The 22,285-nt window shown below is 36.1% G+C and overlaps 1 protein-coding gene and 1 non-coding gene across 3 annotated transcripts in view; one reads left to right on the top strand and one right to left on the bottom strand.

Moving 5' to 3' along the window:
* SSH2 (slingshot protein phosphatase 2) overlaps nt 1–22,285 on the bottom strand; it is a 259,485-nt gene that overhangs the window by 214,102 nt on the left and 23,098 nt on the right. The window lies entirely within an intron of this gene.
* LOC142862358 (small nucleolar RNA U13) lies at nt 9,016–9,117 on the top strand. Its single transcript, XR_012913419.1, has one exon. It is a non-coding gene; the product is annotated as a small nucleolar RNA U13 (small nucleolar RNA).

Raw genomic sequence — 22,285 nt, 5'->3', positions numbered from 1 at the left:
TTTCTCAAGTTGTTAGATTCCCTTAAGCATTTCTGAAACTTCTCACATGAGAAGGAAAGGAAGCAAAATATGGTATTTTAGGAATGAAACTCTGGCTACAGGGTTATGGGGCATCTGAGAAGTCACGGGATAGGTCCAACTTTCAACTTTCTCAGAGGGGAGGCTGCAGTTTTTCCCCCCCAACATCTGCTATTAAAATTAGTTCTGCACAAATGTTTGCAGATGCAGAGCAGCTGGCAGTCCTGCTTGCATTTTGCCCATTGGTGGATTGTAAGCAAATCACTGAAGTAGGACTGTTGAATTTTCCATCTGTGTTCAAGTGTATTCAGAGAACTAGTAAATTTATGTTCTGGAACATTGAATTCAGAATGTTAATATCCTACTGAACACTGGTTAGAGCTTGAGATATTCATAGCAGATTTGAAAGTTTACATCTAGTCTCTCAAGATAGCAAGATTTGAAAATATACTCTCTTGCAGCCATTTGTAGGCAATTTCTTTTCATGCCAGGATGGAATAAAGATATATTGTTCTATCTATATTAGTGCTTTCTGATTCATTTGACATCTTAAAAAGAAATCAGAAAATAAACATGTCCTACTTATTTAATCAAAAATGTAAAATAAAACAAGCTATAATTTTCATCTTTCAGAATGGAAAAGACATGAGACTATGAGACTATAAGTGTTTCCAAAGCTAGGGAAAGAGAAAGAGGAACTCACACACTAATGGCTGGGAATATAAAGTGGTAAATTTTTTTTTGAAAAGTAATATGACATTATATCAAAAGTCTTAAAGATATTCATTACCTTAGACTTAGTAAATTACAGCATTTATTTTAAACAAATAATCAGATGTGTATAAATATTTACACATAAAATATTCCCTACAGAATTTTATATATACTTAATATATATCATATATATAAGAAAGCATATATATGCTATATAATATATATATTATAGCCCAAATGTTCAACAAGTAAATAAATTGTAGCACACTGAAATGAATTACTTAGTAAAACACAGGGAAGACCCTTATTTTAGCCAAATCCTTTAATAAATCTATTGATTTTTTTTAATTTAAAAAAATTTTTTTGCAGAGATGGCGTCTTGCTATGTTGCCCAGGCTGATCTGGAACTCCTGGCCTCAAGCAATCCTCTAGCCTCAGCCTCCCAAAGTGCTGGGATTACAGGTGTGAGCCACCATGCCTGGCCTTTATTGATTTTTAAAATTTTTAAATTTTTTTTTTTTTTTTTTTTTTTTAGACAGAGTCTCACTCTGTTGTCCTGGGCTAGAGTGCCATGGCATCAGCTTAGCTCATAGAAACCTCAAACTCCTGGGCTCCAGCAATCCTTCTGCCTCAGCCTCCTGAGTAGCTGGGACTACAGGCATGCGCCATCATGCCCGGCTGATTTTTTTAAACAGAAAAACACTAATGGAAAGCAATGGTACACGGACATTATGCTTGCTCTTTGGTTTTTGACATTATGGAAGAGTAAAATTATTTCTTTTGTATTATGCACATGTTGGTTTTAAACTAATTTCAGCTCTAATTCTTGAAAATAGAGTGTTTACAGCTTTATGTTTCTTTAATCATCTTATGGAATTGGTTGACTATTAGTATCCATTGGTTTTAACAGCACGGTACATCAGCATGAACTCTTGGCTCTCATCTAAGAAACAAAACAATAGTAATAATAAAAATCAATGTGTATTCCTAAGCCTAGAGGCTACACCACATCAAAAAAGAAAGAAAGGCCGGGCGCTGTGGCTCACGCCTGTAATCCTAGCTCTTGGGAGGCCGAGGCGGGCGGATTGCTCAAGGTCACGAGTTCAAAACCAGCCTGAGCAAGAGCGAGACCCCGTCTCTACTATAAATAGAAAGAAATTAATTGGCCAACTGATATATATATAAAAAATTAGCCGGGCATGGTGGCGCATGCCTGTAGTCCCAGCTACCCGGGAGGCTGAGGCAGAAGGATCACTCGAGCCCAGGAGTTTGAGGTTGCTGTGAGCTAGGCTGACGCCACGGCACTCACTCTAGCCTGGGCAACAAAGCGAGACTCTGTCTCAAAAAAAAAAAAAAAAAAGAAAGAAATCTCCCTCCCCTAGAAGAGTTTAATGATATTTACAAAAGGTTAGGTGGGTACAGGAACAACAACTAAAGAAGGCAGGGGAGCTAGTGCTCTCTTAACATGGTGATATGGAGTACAGGAGGGCTTATAGTAGCAGGTGAATATTCTTGGTATCCGGATATGTAATTTTTTTGCACAGTAAAGTGAGAGTAGTAGGACTCTGAAATGCCTCATGTTAGAAAGAAGAACTTTAAAAATTAATTTTGATGAATTTTAGAACTAAAGGGTTAGTGAAACAAGCAAGCAAACCAACATGCAAGCAAAACAAAATATCCATAGGTACTTATGGATTACCTAAAAAGCCCCAAGAAAAATGGAATTAGGTAAAATGGCTTTTAATATAACTTTGTTAATAAAAAAGCTTTGAAATGTACAAATAGCTCAAAAACATCCCGAACAAAAAATAAAAATAAAAAAAGACAACAAAGTCACATATCCAGAAGAAAAGTCCAACTTTATCTTCATCATCTACCTTTGCTTTCAACTTCAACCAACTTCTACTATTAGTATAGGACACTGAACCTGAACAGAGTAAAAGTAAATTAATTGGAAACCCCAATGCAAGGGAAAGCTCCCTTCTGTTTTCTATTCTGTTTTTTGAAGAGATTATGGACAAGAACCGAAATTGCTAACGGTGACTAACTGAATGGTTTATAATAAATAAACTTCTAGGAAAAGTTTTTGGGAAATTTAGTATTTGGTCTAGTTTATTTCACTTTCCATATCCATTAACATATCTCCTTTAAAAGGAAGTGTTCAAAATAATGACTGGTTTCCAGAAAAGTTTATGAATATACTAACGATATTTAATTAAAAAGGGGTCTTCATATTAACATGTTTAACTAAAAAAAAATTATAGTTGCGTTTGTTTTATTTATTGTCTTTATGAACTGTGAAAAGAGAAGATAGTGATACAGAATTGTCTCTGATTGGCAGATAACATCTAACTTCGGTCAGAAAATTAAGTTAATCAAAATGTTACAGAATCTCAAGAGATTAAGGAGTTGGCCCTGGGTTCTCTTCTATCACTCTCTCTCAATCTCTCTCTCTCACTAAGTGATCTCATTAGTCCCAAGACTTTAAACACCAACTGTTTGCTAATTGCTCCCAAATGTACAGATGCTCCTTGACTTAGGATGAATCTACGTCCTGATAAACCCATTATATAGTCAAGAAATCATTAAGTTGGGGACTATCTGTATATCCCTAGCACAAACCTCTTCTCTAAACTCCAAAACCATGTATTCAACTATTTGTCTTCTCCACTGGGAGTCTCACGGTCATCTGAAACTTAAACTTAACCGTGTCAGGTGTCAGAACTATACTCCCCATTCAAACTTTCACTCCCTCCTCCAAATCTGCCCTGGTCTAGTATTTCTTATCTCAGAAAACAGTGCAAACATACCCGACAATTGCTCTAATCAGAAATCTGGAATCATTCCTTGACTTATTCCTTTGCCTCAAGCCTCCCATTCAACTTATCAGTAAGCCCTGCAGGTTCTGTCTCCAAAATATGTCTTAAATCTAATTCTTATCATCTCTATGTATCACCTCTCACCTGCAATTGCCTCCCCACTGGGCTCCTTCCTTCCACCCTTATCTCCTACAATCTGTTCTCCACACAGCAGCCCAAGAAATTTTTTAAAAGCAAAAATATGGTCACTCTCACATTGAAAATCTTTCAATAATTTCCCCATAGTTCTTGGAGGAAAAAATCCAAAATTCCTACTATGATCTTTAAAGCCTCGTGTGATCTGGCCCTTGACTACTTCTCTAGTTTCCTCATTCAGCCCTACTGCATTATGATCTAGCCACATTGGCCTCCCCTCAGCTCCTCAAACAAGCCGAACTCTCCTACGTCAGGGCCTTTGAATATGCCTTTTGTTTAGGCTACTGCTCTTACTTTTTTCCTATGGCTACTCATTCTTCAAACATCATTAAGTATGATTCCTTAAAGGAGGCCTTCCCTAATATCCAATCCAAGTACTGTTCCCTATTTGTTTTAGTCATAGAATTGTCACAATTTGTAATTACAAATTTGTGTACATGTTTAATTCTATCTTTACTTACATATAGAATAAGCATCATGAAGGAAGAAATTATGTCTGCTTTATTCATCAATGCATACTTACTACCTAGCACAATGTATGACACATAGATTCTCAATAAATATGTTTAGAATAAATAAATCAATGAATTTTTTTTAAAAAATTGGAGAAACATGGAAACAAAGAGATCAAAAAAATATAAATTGCAAATCTCCCTTGTCACCTTACTCAGCATTCATACTTCTAGATTTCTACTATAGAAGATATTCCATATTAAATGAGTTACTCGTCATAAATTAGTATAAGGCATATGGAAAAAAAATGAGAGAAGATCCAGCTTTTTCCTACTAAATATATGCTGATTATAACTAATAATGATGCAATATAAAACTCAAGATCTCAAATTTTTAATTTTCTGAGCTTTATCAAAAATGGATAGGAAGAGAAACAAGCTCAAAGCAGCAAGTGAACAACTGAAAAAGTCTGGCTCAAGATTGGTTGATTTTCTCAGTCATAGGATATCTTAGCAAATACAACATTTGGTGTTACTTTAATAATTATACAAATTGGTGGCTAAATTACATGATTTTCCTTAAATTTCATGTCTGTACATTTTATTTTTAAAAATGTATCCATATAGTTTTAAAACTCCATAGTGAGAAGTCTAACAACTAAAATATGATGACTATATTTTCCAAACAAAAAAATCAGAATGTATGTTGACAAATATTTTAAAGAATATTTAAAAATCCATAATATAGGTAAAGTATTATAATTTCTATATTATACAATTTACAGACTCAGCCATGCAATTTATCCAAGATAAGTATAAGAAGTAGAATCAGTATTCAAACTTTGGTTTTTCTTACTCAGAGGTGCATGCTGTTTCTACTTTGCTACCGTGCTTTCTGCGGTTCTTTTTTAAATAAACTTTATTATTTAGAGCAGTTTTAGGTTCACAGCAAAATTGAACAGAAGGCATACGTATTTCCAATATACCCCCTGCCTCCACACATGTATAGCCTCCCCCATCCCCAACATCCCTTGGTAGAGCTGTACATTTGTTAAATCACATGCTGTTCATTTTCTCATTCACTCCAATATTAATTGAGTACCTACTACATGCTATTGTGAATAAATGGATATTAGAAAAGAAATTACAACTCATCCTTAAAGTTAATAAACACTTCCGGAGTCACACTAAACCTGAAAGAGAGAGAAAGAGACAGAGAAAGAGAGAGAAAACAGACTACTTGAAACAAAGAGGATCAACTGTCAGTCTTTTTCTTTGTTAGATCTGCTCCAACAGCATGTGACATCCATTTGAGGCCTCTGGCCCATCAGAAAATCATCAAAACAAGATGCAATGTTTCCAAGTCCTAGCCAAGGCTCATGAAAATTAAGCTGGTGAAAGCAATGCCACAAATAAAATGTTGGGTATACTAAATTTTGACACCTAAAGATGTAAGAGAACAGAATGTTAGAAAGATGAAGGATGTTTTTTAAAATTTGTTATAAAATAATTTGCTCATGAGAATCCCATAAAAAATAAAAGCAAATCAACTACAAAGATAATATTAATATATTGTATGCACATGCTTCTAGGATAAAGAGCCTTCTAGTCATTTAATCATTCATTTCTTCATCCATCCATCCATTATCCATCTGGCTAGCTGGCTATGAGACATCATTGAGTGCCTGTTACATATAGGACACTCTGCTGAACAGTATAAAAAGATGAATCAAATGTAGGTTTCACTCTTAAGTAACCCTCAGTTTAGTACTGGAAGGAAAATATAATTACCAGGTAGAAAGGTGACTTTCTGCTCAAGGATTAGGGAGGGCTTTGTGGAAGAGAGCTATTTCAACTGAGCCTTAACAAACAGAAGATTTGGACATACAGAAATGTGAGGAGAGTGCAGTGGAGGGTGGAGGCAGTGGGTTAAATATTATAAAGAGGCTAAATGGAATCCAGGCTTCATCTTGGTGAGTCCAGGATTCATCCTGGAGAATTGAGGATTCTGTTATTAATACAACCCACTTAACTCATAAACATTGAGATACTTCCCATTTCTAAACTATAAAATGGAGCTAATATTACCCTTCTCCCTGACTGGGATTTTGTGAAGAGTGATAACTCTTACAAAGGAGTAATATACCCAGAGGAAGTTTCTTTTCCTGAATTTTAAAAGGTAGAAAAGAATTTTACACATTACATTTTCTCCTTAATAAATCTTGCATAAGCCAGAACTTTCTCTAGCCCAATCTGATGAATAAACAACTAAGATAATTCCTCAAAGTATCATAGAATTCTTTGGCCTCCTTATCTGTGTCCTAACCTTACTGGGCTAACAACAGAGGTAAGACACAGCAACTGCTTGAGAGATGAAATATTAATAGTAAGACAGAAAATACACTCAGGTGAATTAGTTTGATGCCACTAGAACATAAGCTAATTCTTAACATAAAAAAAAGTAATTCTCAGAAAATGGAAGGACATTACAGATAGGTTTAGTTTATTTCACACAGATGAGGGAACTGAGGCTGGGAGAGAGAGAGTGACCTGCCCAAGATTGCACAGCTAGTTAATGGTAGACCTAAAACTTCTATTTCTGTTCCAACATTGTTTTCTTTAAATCAGAGGTTGAAGACCAGAAGCTCACAGGAAGATTCCTGCCTGTAGAAATGTTGTTCTGTATAGATCTCATAGTACTTTTTAAATTAGTCTGAAATTTTTTAAGCAAGAGATATACAGAGACTGATTTGTCACAGGCTCCAACCATTTTCTAAGTCTTATACAGGCCCAATGCATATATTCATACTACCTACCTGGCTCTGGCAGGCAAATGAGTTCTGATTCTTGCTTTACACTGTGCTGATTTCTCTAATAGTACATGCTGAGTTTATTTAATCAAAGAAGTTATTTCCCTACTATCCCAAATCTCAAAGGCCAAGGTTTTTTCTTCTCCCTAATAATAGTACCTCATATTTGAGTAATACTTTCATATTAATTATATTCTTTAGGTAGGACATTTTATAAAAACACTGAGATAAGTGATTTAATCAAGGTTATAAAGCCAATTACTAATGGTGCCAGGGCTAGATCTCAGGATTTCTAACTCAGTTCAGGGGTCTTTTTATTAAGTCTTGAGCCCCAAGGACCAAACAGTACATCTCACAATAATCCATTTACAGTTCAATTCCTTCCTTTCAGAAAAATATTTATATCAAACTTAAAATAACCACACTGAGTTCTGAATAATATATTTCACTATATAATGAAGTCTAAAATATACATAGTATCCACATGTCCATTATATATTTCAAGTTGTGATTAATGTCTTTAAATATGAATGTGTAACCAATGATCCCAAACGGAATGTAACAAGAACAAAAGTTAAACGATTAAAGATTTTTTTAAAGAACTAAAGACTAAGATTTATTTATTTATATATATATATATATTTGAGACAAAGTCTCACTTTGTTGCCCAGGCTAGAGTGAGTGCTGTGGTGTCAGCCTAGCTCACAGCAACCTCAAACTCCTGGGCTCAAGCAATCCTCCTGCCTCAGCCTCCCGAGTATCTGGGACTACAGGCATATGCCACCAGGCCCGGCTAATTTTTTCTATATATATTAGTTGGCCAATTAATTTCTTTCTATTTATAGTAGAGACGGGGTCTCACTCTTGCTCAGGCTGGTTTCAAACTCCTAACCTCGAGCAATCCTCCCGCCTTAGCCTCCCAGAGAGCTAGGATTACAGGTGTGAGCCACCGCACCTGGCCCAAGACTAAAATTTAGAATTTGATACACTGCCAACATCTACAAACATGTAAAGTATTGAAGATTTCCCAAATCTCAGCTATAGTAGCTATAAAATAAGTTTATTTTCAGTCAGCCACCAAAGAATAGTTTTAAAATGGAAAAAAGAAATAAAATCTTTATATTAAACAGAATTAGGGAATTGTGAACCATATGTAGAGTCTATTTTCTCAATTACTTTATTAATAATTAATTATGAAAAGTATACCTCGGAAGTGAAAATGGAACTTAAAAATTCCCTGAAAACTGTAAAATGAACTCAAACTTTTAAAGTCTTCAAGGAGAAAAAAAATTAAACATCTCTATTGGGAAACAAACTGCATAATTGGCTAGTTAAGATGTGTAGAAGTTGGAGGGAGGGGTGGCAGGGGCAATATGTGTAACCCTAACAATATTTGTACCCCCATAATATGAGGAAATAAAAGGAAAAATTATATATATATATAAAAAAAAGATGTGTAGAAGTAGATTGGTTACAGAACTCAGTGGCTGAAGGCTTCAGGGAGATACAGAGTTTAATAAATGGCTGTCAACTTTGCCTATCACTTAAATAGCTACACAATGCCAATCTAACTTTTCCTAAAATGAGAATGTAATTTTTAATACTTAGAAAATGTTTGGGGCATACTCACTACTATTGTTGACAGAAGTGTAAACTAATACAACTTTTCCAGAAAGCAATTAGGCATACTTATCATAAACCTTTTAAAAAGTTCACAGCCTTTTTTCTAGTAAATCCATTTTGATGTGCATATTTCTTTTTCCTATTATCATCATCATCAAATAAATCCAACAAACTTGAAATCAACAAGGATTTGTAACTGGCCTTAAGATAGTAGCCTGGAATTATTTTCCACCCATTACATGCTCAAGGTAGCATTCTATTCTCATACAGAACTTTATAACACAAACTTTTTAATAAATATGCTTCAGCTGGAAGTCTACCAAGACATCATCAAAAATAATTTAATTTTTTTCTTAATGGCAAAATTAAATTCTTATGCTGAGGATCCTTTTGTTTCAGAAGCGTGATGACTGGGCTTTCATACTATTCTATGAGATCTGCCTTCCTCAAACTTTGTTCCAACATTAGCACACGACCCATCTAACATGAAAAAGAAAAAAGGAAAATAATTCTTATGTCTAGTGACAAGCTGGATTCTGGTACAACAACAAAAGGCACCTATTCATAGAGTTAATAAATTCAAGAAATGTAAATCCCGAATGATGAATACCTTTCATATTTTGTGCGTATCTTTGTAATTCAAACATATTCCAAATCCTATGTTAGTTGTCATTTTACCAGGTGCCCATGTATTAAACAACTGTAAAAAGAAAGGATGAATTCGAAAAGAAACAGAAGACACATTTTCCTATTATGTTTCAGAAAGGTTTTAGCTATGTTCTACAGTAGTCAAGTAACAGATTAGTGAACTAATTATACACGACATACTATAATATCCAAATATTTTATTTTATAAAGAAATTTTTACTTATGTACAACAGATTGATAAAACTACACATTGGAGATATTTTAAGTTTTGCTAGGAATCAAGAATGAGAATGTCATCCTGTTTAGTAAGATCCAACCATAACAGGAAATTGATATTTAAATCACAGAGGATGAGTTAACTTTCTTCCTGCTCCAGGCTAACTTCTCTAGTTGCAGACTCTAGATCCCCTCCTCTGGGACCTGGTCCCATCCATTATCCCTCTCTCACTTTTATCATCTATCTCTTCCTCCAGCCCCATTCCTTTGGTTCATTTCCCTCATCATAAAATGTTTTGAATGCATTGCATACTTTAAAACCAGACAAATCTTCATTTGACCCTGTATTCCTCCATTTAAATACAATCCTTTTCCTCTTTCCATTCATAGGAATACTTCTGAAAGAGAAGATTCTATATTCACTGTTTCTATCTGATCCATTCCCTCTTCAATCTACAGCAATCAGACTTCTCTGTCTCACCTCTGCATTGAAACTACTCTAGCCAAAGTCACTGGTAGCTTCCACATTACTAATTCTAACACTTTTCTTTGTCTTATTGAATTTCTCAGCTGTTCTTGACAAAATTGGACCATTCACTCCTTCCTAAAACTTTCTGCATACTATTCTCTACTGGTCTTCCACAAATTGCTTTCTGGTTGTTTCTTTTCAGTCCTATTCGACTTTTACCCCTTAAATATGGGGGTTCTCAGGGTTCTGTCCTTGGGCATTCCTTCAGTGATCTCATCTCTCTCAGAGTTTCAACAAAAGCCTACAAATTTATTACATCTAAGTCATCATCCTCAGTCCTCTTGGCTATCCTACTAACAGGAACATATTTGCCTATATATTCCATAGGATTACACACTCAACATGTCCACAACTGAACTCATCTTCTTCCCACCAAAAGTTTTACTTCTTGTATTTTTTGTTAATGGCATCCACCACACTCAGCTCAACCAAGCTCAAAATCTTTGACAGTTAGTCTTGTCCCTCTAACTCACCTCATAACCCATCATTAAGGACTCTATCATTTTACTTTCTGTATATTTTTCTAATCTATCTCATCCTCTCTATCTTAACCACAATTGCCTTAGTTTGAGCCTTTATTAGTTCTAGGATTTGGCAATTGCAATGATCCACCCTAAACTGTAATTCTGATCTTACTCCTCTACATAAAAACGTTTTTGCTCCTCATTGCCAAAAGCAGTGTTTCATATGGCAGAGTTGCTCGAGGGTGCTTGTAAAAACGCATATTCCCAGGCCAATCTGCATTTTTCCATACTTTCCAAGGGATTCCGATGCAATCTAAAGCTTGAAAATATAGGCCAAAGTCTAAATATTTCACCAAGGCATAAATGGCCCTCCAGGACTTGGCTCCTATCTATCTAGCTCTCTAATCTAATATCTCCCTCTTCCTCATATCAAGTGCTTTATTATCTAGAATATTTAATTTATCTGCACTTATCCAAGTATGTTTGGCTTCCACGTCTTTGCAGTTCTTCCCCTCTCTTTACTTCATCAAGTCTTACTCAGCCTTTGGGGAATTATGCAAGAAATTCCACCACTAAACTGTTGTTTCTCTATCAAACAGTCACTAACTTTCAACTCCTATTAACCAAAGACTAGACTTTCTTGCTGTGGTATCATAAAAAGATATTTGGTCTTTTTCCCTAGTTCCTGGCACAGACATCCTTAAATCCTTGGAATTTCCTGAGTGATAAGGGTAACAGGAACATCTTTTATTCTAATGAAGTATCTCTTGGCTGGCTCTTAGATAGCTTTAGGATGGGGGCTGGTCACCAGAAAAACCAAACCTTTATTATAAACTTGTAACTTTCGGCCCCACCCCAACTTGGGGCTGGGGGGGGCGCGTGTAGAGAGGCTGGGAATCAAGCTAATCACTAATGGCCAATGGTTTAATTAATCATGCCTATATAATGAAGCCTTAATAAAAAACCTTCAATGAAGGAGTTCAGAGAGCTTCCAAATTGGTGAAACATAAAGGTGCTGGGAGGGTGTCATATCTGGAGAGGACATGGAAGCTCCACGCCCCTACCCCCATGCTTTGCCCTATACATCTCTTCCATTTAGCTGTTCCTGAGCTATATTTATAATAAACTGGTAGCACTAACTAAAGTGCTTTCCTGAGTTCTGTGCATCATTTTGGCAAATTACTGAATCTGAGGACGGGAGTTGTGGGAACCCCCAACACTGTAGTCAAGTTAGACAGAAATGTTGGTGACCTGAGGACCTGATACTTGCTACTGATGTCTGGAGTGAGGGCAGTTTGTAGAACTGAGCCCTTAAATCTGTGGACTCTGATGCTGACTACAGGTAGTTAGTGTCAGAATTGAATTGAATTGTAGGACATTCAGCTGATGTTCACAATCAAGGAATTGATAGCTGTCAGGAGGAAAAAACACATCTCATTTGCCTTTAGAAGCATGTGCATTCTCTGAAGTAGATGAAACTTATGGTTAAGAAAATAAGTAAAATTATTTTCATTTTCTCTTTAAGAATCCACTACAAAAATTAAAGGCAGTTCACAACCACAAACCATGAAGGAAGACTCTCCGGTAATTTTGGTAATTTCTATTGACAACATTTTCTTTTTTCTAAGAGACAGTCTCACTATGTTGCCTAGCCTGGAGTGCTGTGGCTATTCACAGGCACCACAATTGCACATTACAGGCTTGAACTCCTGGGCTCAAGTGATCCTTCTACCTCAGCCTCCTTAGTAACTAGGACTACAAGCATGAACCACCACACCCAGCTCTATTGACTTTTCTTTTCTTTTCTTTTTTTGAGACAGTCTTGCTCTGTTGACCGGCCAGAGTGCAGCAGTGTCACTGTAACTCACTGCAACCTCAAACTCCTGGGCTCAAGTGATCCTCTTGCTTCAGCCTCCCAAGTAGCTGGGATTATAGGCGTGCACCACAACGCCTGGCTAATTTTCTATTTTTCATACACATGGGGATCTCTCTCTTGCACCAGCTGGTCTTGAACACCTGAGCTCAAGCAATACTCCCACCGTAGCCTCTTAGAGTGCTAGGATTACAGGCGTGAACTACAGTGCCCTGCCAGCATTTTCAAAAATAATCCACAAAGTACTCCATTTGACCTATTAAATTGCTAATAGGAAATGAATTTCTTAAGAGGAAATGTAACAACACCTTTCATAGTATTAAAGTGGATTAAATTCTAATTCTACAGCTTCCTAAAATGAAAGCCTATGTCCCTATACCGGTTACTACACCCTCCAAACTTACATCAATAGATACTATGCTTAAGAGTAACTTTCATGGAAACTTAGACATCAAGAGTCAAGTGAATTTTTTAAACAGGTTCAACATTTATCAAAGGATCTCTTTGTTTTCTCTTTGAAAAACTGCCTCTGTTATACAAATATGTTCACTGTTAAAGAAAAAAGTTAAAATTATATAAGCATGAAGAACACATCAAGTAGTAAAAGCCACCCATAATTCTACTATCCAGAGAGACTGTTTTTATATATTATGCTGCAGACAAACAAACATAAAAATGTACATATTAAGCAAAAGTGAGTTCATACTATACAAAGTATTTTATGCTTTTTTTTAATCAAAATTTATTATCACCATATTTTTAAAAATTTAGTTTATTTTAAATTAAACAAATCAAATAATATATTGTTATATAAAATTATAACTACACTAATAAAACCTAAAGAACCCTTTAACCATGAACTCCAGGCTCAGTCTCCTCCTCAGAGACAATATCCATTAGTCAGATTTTTAGAAAAGTGTATCTTTATGCAGCTACAGAAATGTTTTATTTTACATAAGTAGCATTATACTGTATATATGTTCCGTAATTTATCAATACATTTGAAAGATCATTCCCTGTTAGTTCATATAGATTTATCCCATTCTTCTTAAGCACTGCATAGTGTTCCAGAGTTTATTTAAGCATTTCCTAATAATAGATATTTAGGTTGTTTTTGGTTTGGTTTTTGTCTTATTCCCCTATAAAGAACAATGCTACAATGATTGTCCTTGCAACACATAATTGCTTGTTTTCTAGTGTAATTATGGTGTCATTTATTATATTAACATTTATATTTTGATACAGTCAAATTTAGTAATCTTTCTTTTAGGGCTTTTGCGTCTTGTGACTTATTTAAAAAGGTCTTTCCTCCTCCAAAGTCATAAACATATTTTACTATATTTTTCTTCTAATGACTTTATATATTTAAAAAATGTTTGGTTCTGTAATCCATTTGAGGTTTATTTTTGAGATTGGTCTAATGTGGGCCTCTACTTTTTTTCCATATGGAAATTCCAGTTGTAGTTCTTCCTATCCTCACTGATTTGAAACACCATACTTATCATATAGTAAATCCCTATATATTCATAGATCTATTAATATATCTATTCCAGTAATCTATATTGCTTTAGTAATGGCTTATAATATGTAATATTATTAACATACATATACATATAGGGCACATCCCCTCTCACTCTTATTAAAAAATATCTTGCAATTTTGAGCATTTTCTCCTCCACATGAATTTTAGAATCATCTTATGAAGTTTCAAGAGAAAGCCTATTGGGATTCAAACCGTGATTACAATGCAGAATTAATTTGGGTAGAAATGGCATTTTTGCAATATTAAGTCTTCCTTTTAGGTAACATGCATAGATATCTATTTACTCAGGGTTTCTTTTACATCTGTCATACCTTTCATTAAAGTTTTACAGATTTCTTGTCAAAGTGCTGCCAGGCACAGTAGGCATTCTAAGTGGCAACTACTATTATTATTAAGGGTGTATTGGTCACATAATATGGGAAAATAAACAAGGAAGCATATACTAGAAACCACTGCCATTTTCCTAGGCCAAAACTAAATCTGGATCCTAAGTTGTCCTTCAATCCCCACCTGCCTTCCTATTCCCACCCTATACTGAAGGTCCATTTTTAAGAATGATTTAAAAACCAAGTTTCTGAAAACCTAATTTTAATCAGTAATACATTAACTCATTAGAGAATATATATTTAAGCCTTGAACAGCTTCTGGGCAAATTCTTAACACAACACTAAGAGCATCTAAAAATACATTTCCAAGACACAGCATGTAAATTATATTTCCTGTGCAGGGACAGAGGTTTCTACTGCATGTATCCAAAGGTCAGTTAACAGAATTCTCCCTCAGCCTGTTCTGTGTGCCTTCCAATAATTACCATAAAATCCAAGAAACAAAACCCAATCATAGCACTCCTTCAACTTCTAGTCTACAGTTCTGAAGTCATTTTACCAAGAGTACGTAGTATCTTTAAATGCTAAAGCTGGAAAGGACCTTAGAGATTCAACTCTACTTCTCAGATGAGAAAACTAGGACTAGGTAGATGAAGAGACTGGCCAGGGCCAGAGTTAAATGTTAGCAAAGCCAGATGAATAGCTCTCCCATCAGGCCAATGTTGTTTCTTTAACATCTTGCAGCTCGTATTATTGTAGGGCCACGTATTTTACTTTTTAATGTCCCTTTGGATGCTATTTTGTTAACAATATAGTACCTGGGACCAGTAATTTAGCGTTATAAATGCAAGCTATTACCATAGAATACATTAAATAACACACCAAAAAGCCTTGGAGCATGCATGGAGATTTTTGTATATTTTGGATATTGTCATTATGGAATTGTTTAATGAGGGTTAATAGAGAATAAGTCTGAGCTTTAACAGGAAAAAACAAAAAGGGTACTTTAGGTGTATTTCCTGGCTCCTCTTTCTAGACCTATTAAAAATGACATGGAATTCAAGATTGCAATTTAAAACAAGAAGATAAGACAGGCCAATCTTTGGTATGTGCTGTTAAGGCAATAGGCTCTGAAATCCAGGAAGAGCCTGGATTTTAGGCTCTTCCTGGATTCTAATCCTGTTCTACCCCTTATCTGTGCCTCAATATCCTCATCTGTAAAATGGGGATGGTAATAGTTCATATCCTCAGTGGGCTGTTATGAGGATTGAATCAGATAATACCTATAAAGAGCTCAGAACAGTGCCTGGCACAGAGTAAGAGCTCAATAAATGCTGGTTGTTCTTATTTCTTTCTCTTTGAAGAGAAGAAATTTTCTGCTCCTCATAGCACAGGGAATAGACCTCTTACTTTTTTTTTTCTATTTTTGAGACAGAGGCTCACTCTGTCACCCAGGCTGGATTGCAGTGGTGCAGTCATTGCTCACTGCAGCCTCAAACTCCTGGGCTCAAGCAATCCTCCCACCTCATCCTCCCAAGTAGCTAGGATAACAGGCATGTGCCACCATGCCTGGCTAATATTTTTTTTTCTTTGTAGAGAAAGGGTTTCATCGCGAGAAGAATTTTCAGACTTCTCATTTGACCAAAAGGACTATCCAACTCTAGAGAAAAGAACCATAATTAGCCATAAGAAGCACAGAGCAGAACGGCATCACCCACAATAAATCAAAAGGCCTCAGTACAGACCACACCACGAATACCTGGTACTACTAAGAATATTTAATCTTGCACAATTTTGTGGTTATAATTCAGAACTTTATGTCCTGACCATCCCACTAATATTCTAGTTAAAATCCATCTTTAAACTGAAGAGATTTTGTATGCACAATATATAGCTGAGGATATCTACCACCAAGAAGCTTTTTAAAATGAGAGAAAAGGCTTTTAGAATTAAAAAAAGTAGAGAAATGGGCCGGGCGCGGTGGCTCAAGCCTGTAATCCTAGCACTCTGGGAGGCCGAGGTGGGCGGATTGCTCGAGGTCAGGAGTTCGAAACCAGCCTGAGCAAGAGCAAGACCCCGTCTCTACTATAAATAGAAAGAAATTAATTGGCCAACTAATATATATATATATAAAATTAGCCGGGCGTGGTGGTGCATGCCTGTAGTCCCAGCTACTCGCGAGGCTGAGGCAGAAGGATTGCTTGAGCTCAGGAGTTTGAGGTTGCTGTGAGCTAGGCTGACGCCACGGCACTCACTCTAGCCTGTGCAACAAGGCGAGACTCTGTCTCAAAAAAAAAAAAAAAAAAAAAAGTAGAGAAATGAAGTAACAGTGGACATGTTTTAATAGTAAATATGTATAAAAAACATCCGGGAGTTTTCAACACAACCCCCCACCAACTCACCTAAAAAAGGAATTCTAAGAACAGAAACGAGATCTCCCAAAGCTTATAAACTCCTTCCCTTGGGGGTGGGGATGGGGGTGGGGGGGAGGGAGTGCTTTTTAGACCTTCAGTTTATTTACTCTTCATTCCTGAAAATCTTGGTTTTCTGGTTTTCTAGTTAGAAGCAGATATGAAGCAGCAAATTAGTACAAATAAAGAGCTGCTAGAGGAAGGCACAGCCAACAGTGACAATGAGGAGGAAGATTCAGTAAAGCTATAAAAGGGAGACCCAAACACAAACAACAAAACCACAACAATCCTACCTGGAAAAGAAGTTCTATGGGCATTACTATAGTAGCGTTGCCACCCTCCAAAGCTTATCTCTCCATCTGTCCTCTGAACTTCTCTCCTCCCATTTCCCTAGACACTTGCTCCATGAATCATCCTCTCTTCCCTACCATATCTTGACACTTTTCTTTCCTAATGGACCCTTCCCCTCAGCAGAAAAATATTCTCAAATCTCTTATAATAATCCAAAAGAGCCTTTCTCTACCCTAAATTCTCCTCTAGTTATTTTCTTCTCTTTTCCTTCTGAGACAAGGTTTTGAAAAGAATAGTCTCTACTCACCACCACTCTTTCCTCACCAGTCATTTACCTTCTAACCTGCTGCAACTGGTATTCTAACCACCTACTCTACCAAAGCTGATCTCACATAAGTCACTAGTGCCCTCCTAACTGCCAAAGTCAACTTTCTGCTCTTACTTCTCTTAACCTCCCCAATACATCTGACCCAACAGTGAACACTTCTTCCTTCAACTCTCTTTCTTTGCTTAGAGTTTGTGATGCCACACTCACCTAGATTCATCCTAACTAGAGTCTCCAGTCCTCAGATGTCAATGGAATTTATGCAAAAAAGGGGAAGAGAGGGTTTCTGTAGTCTGAATGAGCCCCACCCCCCAATTCATATGTTGAAACTTAATCACCAATATGCTAGGATTAAGAGATGGGGCCAGCTGGGCATGGTGGCTCAGGCCTGTAATCCCAGCACTTTGGGAAGCCAAGGTGGGAGGATTGCTTGAGGTCAAGACCAGCCTGGGCAACATAGTGAGACCCTATCTCTACAAAAAATAAAAAATTAGCCAGGTGTGGTGAAACACACCTGTAGTCCCAGCTACTCTGGAAGCTGAGTCAAGAGGATCACTTGAGCCCGGGAATTGGAAGTTGCAGTGAGCTGTGATCACACACCACTGCACTCCAGCTTGGGCAACAGAGCAAGACTCTGTCTCAAAACAAAACAAAACAAAACAAAACAAAACAAAAAGAGGCAGAGCCTTTAGGAAGTGATTAAGTCATGAGGACAGAGCCCTCATGAATGGGATTAATGACCATATAAAAGTGCCAGGGAACTGTTCACCCCTTTTGCCCTTCTGCCATGTGAGGACACAGCATTTATTCCTTCTGCTACATAAGGATGCAGCAAGAAGGCCCTCACCAGACACCAAATCTGCTGGCATCTTTTCTTGGACTTCCCAGCTTCCAGAACTATAAGAATAAATTCCTATTCTTTGTAAATTACCTAGTCAGTGGTATTTGTTACAGTAGCAGGAATGGGACTAAGACAAGGGCTCATGATCAAATAGGTTTCTATACTATAGGATCTCCCAGATTTTTAATATACTGATATTTGTGACTCTGCAAGATGGCATTCAGCAGTTTTGCAAAATTACTTGACTTCAGAACACTTCCCTCTCTTTTAAAGAAGTATCATATATTACACATGAGTCGGGGAACACATTTTGGGTAACATTGCTCCTGATATTCTTTTTCAGTCTTATTTATAGGATCTTCTTCCTCCATTAGCCTCCCAAATGCCCAATTCCCCAAAGGTCCATTTTTAGTCCTCTCATATCTCACACTTTAATCACCCTTTAGTTCTTCACTTGTCTCATCCTATACATTTTCCATAGATGATAGCATTCATACCCTCAAGGCATCAACACAGCCTTAGAGTCAACAAGTGACTATGCCACTTACTATGTAACCTTAGAATAACAATAACTCATAAGGACTAAATGACATGATAAATATAAAATATTTACCACAGTACCTGAAACATTTAAGAAAAATCTCGGGGGTAGGGGGGAAAAGGCATTTATTGAAACCTTAAAATCTGTACCCCCATAATATGCCAAAATAAAAAAATAAAAATAAAAATCTCAATAAATGATCACTATCATTTTCTTTGTCTCCAGCCTAGATCTCCTTGCTAAGCAGATATATCTATCCAATTTGGGACCTTCCATTGTTTCATATACAGTCATCCCTTGGTATCCACAGGAGATTGGTTCTAAGACTTCCTTGGCTACCAAAATCTGCAAATGCTCAAGTCCATGATATAATTATCCTTTAAGAACTATTCGTTCTCAGCTGGGCATAGTTGCTCACGCCTGTAATCCTAGCACTCTGGGAGGCCAAGGCAGGTGGGGTGGATTGCTCAAAGTCAGGAGTTCAAAACCAACCTGAGCAAGAGCGAGACCCTGTCTCTACTATAAATAGAAAGAAATTAATTGGCCAACTAAACACATATATATATATAAAATTAGCCGGGCATGGTGGTGCATGCCTGTAGTCTCAGCTACTTGGGAGGCTGAGGCAGAAGGATCGCTTGGGCCCAGGAGTTTGAGGTTTCTGTAAGCTAAGCTGATGCCACAGCACTCTAGCCCGGGCAACAAAAGTGAGACTCTGAGGAAAAAAAAAAAAAAAAAGAACTATAAGTTCTTAAACTATACTATAGGCATAGTATTTGGATATAACCTATGCACATCCTCTTGTATACTTTAAATCATCTCTAGATTACCTATAATACCTAATACAATGTAAATAGTTGTACTTTTTAAAATTTGTATTATTTTTTTATTATTGCATTATTTTGTTGTTGTTACTATTGTTTTTTAATATTTTCAATCCATACGTGGTTGAATCTGTAGATTCAGAATTTGTAGATACAAAGGGCTAACTGTATACCTCAAACTCAAGATGTTTACCTCCTACCCCACCATCTAAACTGGGTCCTGTATTCTCTATCTCAATGAGTAACACCACTATCCACTCAGTTACCCAAATCTGTAACACTGAAGCTATATTCTAGATCCTTCCTTTTCAATTACCATCTTTCCCTCTTTCCCAATTCAGTAAGTAAGTACATCTGGCTCCCATTAATACATTTTTAGATGGCTATCTTTCTAAAGTATCACTCCTCTACTTAAATTCTTCAATTTTTCCTCATGGTTTTCAGGATAAAAATTCAACCTTGAATCACAAAAGGCTCCTCATGATCTGACCTCTTTAGTCTCATCTCCCATAATGTCCTGACCCTGACATATATTCTCTACTCCAGCTGAATAAAATCATGTGTATTTCTACAAATGGTTATATTGTCATGTCTTTACACATACTATTCTTCTATCTATAAAATCTACTCAATCCCACTCCCACTCACTTTATTGCTGACTAATGCCAATTTATCTTTTTCATGAGTTTAATTACATGTTATTCCATTCCTACATAAAATGCAGCCTATAAATTTAAATTTCCATTCTCAACCTATTTAATAATACAAAATACAAGCAATTCATCCAATATGCTTAGGTAAAGTTACTATCTCCAGAACCGTCTGATTTTAGTAATGAGGAAGTCTATAACTGAGATTAACATTTCTTCATTGACATCTATTTATTACATATTTATTATATTCCAAACACTAAAGGGGTTACAAAAATGAATAAGAAAGGTTCCTGACCTCAGTCTAATGGGAGGGGGCTGACTCTTGAAATTATAATGCTATAAAGATATGGATATGTATAAAATTTCTATAAGACATAGAGGGGGAAATAATTTAGTTGGTAACAAAAGCATACAATTGTAACAAACTCTAAATAAAATATTTCCCCCTCAGTAAAATGAATTTTTTTACTTAGATTAGATAATAAAACTTACCCAATGAATATCAAGATAAATGCTAGTTTCTAAACTTTTCACTCTTCAGGTGATAAGAGGTTGCAAAGCCTTGCAGGATAACAGGATGTGGGCAGACTTTTAAGTAAAGATTCTAAGTAGCCAAAAAAGCAAACAAAAGAGTTTTCAGGAAAATCCAGCAACATATGCTCATGAATATAGCATTATTTTAAAGGGTCTAAATATTCCATTTTAGACCAGTGCTTTGAAGTCTGATTAACAAGAAATGGTTCTTCCTCTAAACTGCTATAAGAGAGAGAAATGAACTTATTTATTGATAGCATCAGTATGTTGCAGTCTCTTTTTTTATAGCAGCTTGGCCTATTCCTTAATTAGCACAGGCACAAGTAGTGATGAATGCACACTACTTTCTGAGAAATATACTATTATACATGAAATAAAATTAATTTCAGATATTCACATTTAATACGCCATAAGTTCTCTTCTTTGCTCAGTTACAAAGTAAAAGTACAAACTCATAAGGTTATGTAAAAGCAGCCTTTGTTATGAGTGTGTTACAACCACTTTAAAAAAGCAATCCCTGTATTCACCTTAGGATTGTGTTCTAGAATTCCCCTCACTAGAGTGGCCATATGCCCTGGTTTGCACATCTTAGTTAACACCTGTTGCACAGTAAAATGATTACTAGCACTACTTTCACTCCCATTATTATCCTAGTTTGAATAATAAATTATAAGATTGCCCTTTCTGTCATCCATTTTCTGTCCCCAATTCAAGTCTATAAAATAATAAGCAATGAAAGTATCTTTTTTAGCCTACACAATAACATGTATATTTTTAAACGAGTGTTCTTTTCAAATAGTCACCTTTACAAGTTCTATGATATTTCACTACTTGAAAAATTTTTGGAATTATCTCCTTGGAAACTGTTTAAGCCAGATCATGATTCACAAAAAATTATATCACTAACTTACAGACAAGCCTATTTTCATTTCCTTTCTTTCTTTTACTAAATTATTAATTTTGTGAATAGTGTTCCACAGCTGAGAGCCCCCTTCCCTGTTCTGCATCTCCCTAACAAATCCCTTAGACAATCTTTTGATGTGCCATCTGCCCCAGGGTTATGCATCAACCTTTCTCCCCCAGCTGTGAGGGCAGGAACTGATTATTTTAGACATTCTTGTGTCCCTAGGGCCTGAAATATAAAAGACACTCAATGAAGATGTTTGAGATTGGTTAATTAATATTCATCAGATATGGATACAAATTATTTTTGGTTATTTCCAAACATCAAATTCACCTTCAAAGGAAGATTTGCTACCCATGGAGATGCTTAAAAGAACTGAAGGCAATGCCAAGAAAAGGAAGTTAGAAGATGATAAGCAACTGTTGCATTATTTGTGTAAGTACACTATCTGTTTGCCTCAGGATCATACAACATACTACAGTCCTTTGAAGACAGAAAGAAGCTCAGTTATATTTGTTAAAAGTAGTCTTATTATTCTAGAGGCTAGAATTCCTTATCTCGCTGAAATCTGCCAAATAAAGAAAGAAAAAACTTAGAGCCAAACTGGCTACTCTTCATCAACATCTGGCCTTGAAAGTTTTTTTACTTTTAAAAAATCTCTAATTCTTCTCTCCCAGATAAAACTGCCAATTAAGTAGTATCAAAATGCATCAACTCTGACAAAACCTTAA

Source organism: Microcebus murinus, chromosome 18, assembly GCF_040939455.1.
Source record: "Microcebus murinus isolate Inina chromosome 18, M.murinus_Inina_mat1.0, whole genome shotgun sequence".
NCBI classification, from domain to species: Eukaryota; Metazoa; Chordata; class Mammalia; order Primates; family Cheirogaleidae; genus Microcebus; species Microcebus murinus.
This window is presented reverse-complemented; position numbering and strand designations above follow the sequence as displayed.